At 39.8% G+C, this 5177-nt stretch overlaps 1 non-coding gene across 1 annotated transcript; it reads right to left on the reverse strand.

The window, feature by feature from the left end:
* Positions 1-4814: 4814 nt before the first annotated feature.
* LOC111767310 (small nucleolar RNA U13) lies at positions 4815-4919 on the reverse strand. Its single transcript, XR_002799163.1, has one exon. It is a non-coding gene; the product is annotated as a small nucleolar RNA U13 (small nucleolar RNA).
* Between the last annotated feature and the right edge of the window lie 258 nt (positions 4920-5177).

Genomic DNA, 5177 nt, shown 5'->3' on the forward strand with positions numbered 1-5177 from the left:
CACTTTTTCTTCTTTTTCACCAGGAGACCCCAGGGATTGAACCCGGGTCCTCCCATAAGGTAAGCAACGGCCCTATCACTTGAGCCACATCTGCTTCCCTGGTGTTTATTAGAAGGAAGAGTTCTGGGCTACTCTGGAGATTTACTGCATCCAAATTTCTGAGGATGGGCTCTGGTTGTCTGTATTTTTAACAGACTCTCCAGGAAAGCCCCATGAATTCTAAGCTTTGAGAACCATTGCCTCAGAACCTTGAAGATTCAGCCAGTTTCTATTCTGGTCTCAAGCATTTCTCTCCATTTTCAGGAAGAAAACTGAAATGAGCCCCTTGGGGGCCTTTACCTGGTTTTATTTGGACTCTGACAATTGGCATATCACAGGAGATTGGAGTGGTGGCCCCAGGGGCCCAGTCCCAATCTCTAGCTTCAAAAGAAATGTTTACCCCTGTAGCAGTTTGATATGGTTATGAATTCCAAAAATAGACACTGGATTATGTTTGTAATTTGGTCTATACCTGGGTGTGATTGAGTTATGATTAGGGTTTCGATTGGGCCACATCATTAGGGTGTTGAGTCCCCGCCCCTTGGTGGGTGGGGACTCACAGGTAAAAGGCATGGCAGAGGACAGAGTTGAGGGTTCTTAATGTTGGAGTTTTGATGCTGGAGTTTGATGCAGCTGTCTTAAGCTGGAGCCCCACAGAAAGAGACAGAGCCATTCTCTGATAGTCTACAGCTGACCTTGTGGAGAAAATGGAGAAGCTGAGCCCAGAGGATCCCAGGAAGCCTGAACCCTCACAGACATCGGCAGCCATCTTGCTCCAAATAGACTTTGGTGAGGGAAGGAACTTATGCTTTATGGTTTGGTATCTGTCAACTCCTACTCCAGATAAATATCCTTTATAAAAAACAACCCATTTCTGGTATTTTACATCAGCACCCCTTTGGCTGACTAATACAACCACCAACACATTCATTGAACCTACAAGCCCTTTGCCTGAGCATCAGGACATATCAGTGGTGAAGAGAGGAAACCACTCTACCTAGAGAGAGTTATTGAAGTAGGGAAGGAAGAGGCAGATGTGTTGGCATCTCTAAGGCAGGAGACACTTAAGAAGAAACCAAAAACAGCCTTCAAAGGAGAAGAGGAAGAGTCGTATAGTGCACTTTGTTTCACGGAGGTACCCTGCTGTACATTTGAGAGTGTGGATAATTATTCCCCAGGAATATCCCCAAGAACAATGTTTAGCCCCTTCCAAATCAGGTTATAGGTCCCATGGCTTTCCAGGAGCCCTTGTTACCAGTTGTGTCTGGGAAACTCCAAAGCCTCTTCCTTATATCCAAAATGCCAGTTCTCAGCCACTCTGGGAGCTTTTGACTTACCTCTGGAACCAGAAGCCACACAAAGGTATGCCCTTGGTCCTGGGAGAGTTCATAAATACTTCCTGGTACCTGGCTGCTCCAGGAGGAGACCTGCTGCTCTACCTGTTACCCAAGTCAGAGGTTTAGCGCTTCTTCTATGTGATCTTCTGCCTGTGCAGGACCAGCAGAGGGTGATGGATATATCACCATCTCTGGATATAGCTAAACAGATGTGGTTGCTTCCAGGTCTTCTGAATCACCCCTGCTAGTGCAAATTCTCCCTCTCATAAAAGGAGGCAGAAATGCTAAGACTGTTCAAAGAGGGAAGAGGCTTTGCAACAAATGGCACTAATACAACTGGAAACCCACAAGAAAAATAGTGACATTGGACCCCTACCTCACAACATATACAAACATTAACTCAAGATGGATCAAAGATGAAAAGGTAATTGCATAGAAAAAAGTTGTAAACAACCCAAATGTCCATCAACTGATGAATAGATAACAAAATGTGCCATATCCATATAATGGAATATTATTTGGCAATAAAAAGGTATGAAGTAGTGATATACACTATGTAGCAGTTTGATATTATTGACGAATTCCAAAAAGAAATATTGGATTATGTTTCTAAACTGAATTTTTCCTCTGGGCCTATTAGATTGTATTGGATTCAGAGGTTTACTTGATTAAGTAATTATGTAAACCTTTTGTGTCAGTAGGGCATTGCACAGATAAAAGACCTGGCAAAGGACAGAGTTGAGGGTTCTTAATGTTAGAATTTGATGCTGAAGTCTTAAGCTGGAGCTCCGGGAAGTAAGCACACAGAGGAAAGAGAGACAAGCCCTGGGAAGAAAGGAACCCTGAGCCCAGAAAGAAGCAAGACCTGGGAAGAGAGGGACCCAGAAAGCCTGAACCCTGGCAGACATCGGCAGCCATCTTGCTCCAACATGTGGAAAGTAACTTATGCTTTATGGCCTGATATCTGTAAGCTCCTATCCCAAATAAATACCCTTTATAAAAACCAACTATTTCTGGTATTTTACATCAGCACCCCTTTGGCTGACTAATACATACTATAATATGAATGAACCTCCAAAAACATTATGCTGGGGAACAGATGTAGCTCAGTTGTTGAGCACCTGCTTCCCATGTATGAGGTCCTGGGTTCAATCCCCGGTACCTCCTAAAAAACAAATAAACAAACAAAAACATGTTATGCTAAATGAAAGAAGCAGTCACAAAAATCATGCATTGTATGATAACATTTATATGAAATATCCAGAAAAGGCATATCTATAGAGACAAAAAGCAAGAGTACTCAGAAAGAGATAGAAAAGCATAAAAGCAAGAAGAGAAACAAAAGATTTTAATTCTTAGATTTAGTGTTTGCAAGCCCCCAGGCTCTAGCAATTTGGGGGCCATCAAAGTTAATTTTGGCTATACTTGATTTTCATGTTATGTGGCAATCTCAAAACCGAATCTCTGAGTGAGCCAATCATTCTAATAATTGTAACAACAATCATAGTTTAAAAATACCAATAATAACACAGTGATAACAATAGTTAACAGTTTTTGAGCATTTAGAATATGCCAGGCTCTCTAAGTATTCTGAATATACTAATTAATCTTCACAACAATCCAATGAGGTAGAGTGATCCACTATTTTATTTATTTATTATCCCCCTGAGATGGCTCCCTTGTCTGTCTGCTCATTGCGTCTGCTCATTGTGTCTTCTGCTCGTCTTCTCTAGGAGGCACTGGCAACCAAACCCAGGACCTCCCACATGAGAGGTGAGCGCCCAACTGCCTGAGCCACATCCATTCCCCAATTATCCACATTTTATAGATGAGGCAATTTGTAGGTCTTGTAGGTGCAGTCGGGATTTGAACCTAGATAGTCTAGCTCCATAGCTTGAATCCTTAACTATTAACAGCCCAGACACTTCTCATCCACAAAACAAAAATAGAATACTGTTAGGAATCTGCATGGCATTAAAAAAAAAAAAGTAGGATATATGTGTGCATGTGCACTTGTGATTGGGAGAATATGGTTACTTCAGAGAATGAGTTTATCAAACAATGGAGGAGTTACTCATTGTGACCTTTCAGAAAGCAAACTTTCATTCTTTGTATCCAAACAACCCTGAGAAAAATTCCTATTTGCTATTGAAATTAACATGCTGATGGGGTAGAAAGGCACATTTGTTCCTTGCTCTGCTATTAAATTGTTACATCTTTAGCACAAATTCTCTTTCTAAAATGGAAAATATTTTGTGATAGAAACAGTAGAGATTCTAACTTTATGTCTGGCCCACACTAACCTTCTGTATAAAAATATTTCAAAATTATTAGAGAAGGAAAACTATGAGTCGGATTGACATGATTTGAGAAGCTAAGGTAGCTACAATTTTTTAAAAATGTCTGTGTGGTTCCTGTGATTCTCTCTCATGGATTCCTAATTCAAGATGGACTTTTCCTGCATCATTGCCTGTTTATTCTTGCTTAGACGTTTTGTTTCTTCTGATTATAAAATTATTATGTGATTGTCACAAACAAAAATAATTATAATTTCAAAAACTCAATTTTGTGAAATAGAAAATAAAGATGACCTATAATCCCATCAATTGATCAGATGATTTAAACTGGAATTTAAAAATATTATGGTGTCATGTAGGTCTTTCATAATTTATTTAGCCATCCCCATTGTGATAAATTGTTTCTAATTCTTCATTGTGACAAACAGTACCTTGACAACACTGGGGTTGAAGGGTACCTGCATTTAGACTTTGGAGGGAAGTTGCCATATTGATCTCTACCAATGTGGGAAGGTCTCCAAGTACTCTGGTCAATGCTAGGTATTAAACATTTTTCATATTTGTTATTCTGGTATATATGCCAATAAATTCCTATTGAATCCAAGCCAGAATAGATAAGCTGAGCATTTTGTAATTTTATTTCATTTAAACCCCGTATATGAGGTTAATAAGTGCATGTAAGTAAATTTCTTAATTTTGTTACATGAAGACAATATTTCAGACTCCTTATTCAGTGAGGTTAATCACTTTATTTGTGAAAAGGTTGAATGTGCTGTGAAATGGTGATGCTCTCTACAATTTACACTGATTAAGTAGTTTTATTATATGTTCTCTAATCTTATGATCTGATCTCCAAGCAGAGAAAATTACAATTATAGAAATCAATACCAACAGAAAATATGTTACTTTAAAAAAAAAAGATTTAATTAATTTATTTATTTCTCCCCCCCCCCCCCCCACCCATTGTTTGTAGTCACTGTCTTCTCTTCTTTCTTAGGAGGTGTGGGAACCAAACCCAGGACCTCCCTCGTGGGAGAGAGGCGTCCAATTGCCTGAGCCATACTCACTCTGTTTGCTGTGTCTCTTGTGTTTCCTTGTTCTGTCATTTCGTTGGGTCATCTCACTGCATCATCTTTTTTTTTTTCGTGTTAGGTTATGTGCCAACGTCATTACAAGGCTTGAGGGAGGCACATCTCACACAAATGCGAGAATACCCATTCATCATGATTATGAACTATAATAGGATTTCGTTGCATCATCTTGCCATGCCAGCCCATTGCATCAGCTCATCTTCTTTAGGCGGCACTGGGAACCAAACTGGGACTTCCCATGGGGTAGGTGGGCCCCCAACAATTTGAGCCACATCTGTTTCCCATATGTTACCTTAAATAGAGGGTGTAGTTTCAAACCATAAAACCATAAAACAGGTAAGGCACAATTAATGCAGGACAGAAATAAGAAATAATATTACCATGGTATTTGACCAGCGGTATAGGAACTGACT

The sequence above is a fragment of the Dasypus novemcinctus genome, chromosome X (assembly GCF_030445035.2).
Source record: "Dasypus novemcinctus isolate mDasNov1 chromosome X, mDasNov1.1.hap2, whole genome shotgun sequence".
NCBI lineage: Eukaryota > Metazoa > Chordata > Mammalia > Cingulata > Dasypodidae > Dasypus > Dasypus novemcinctus.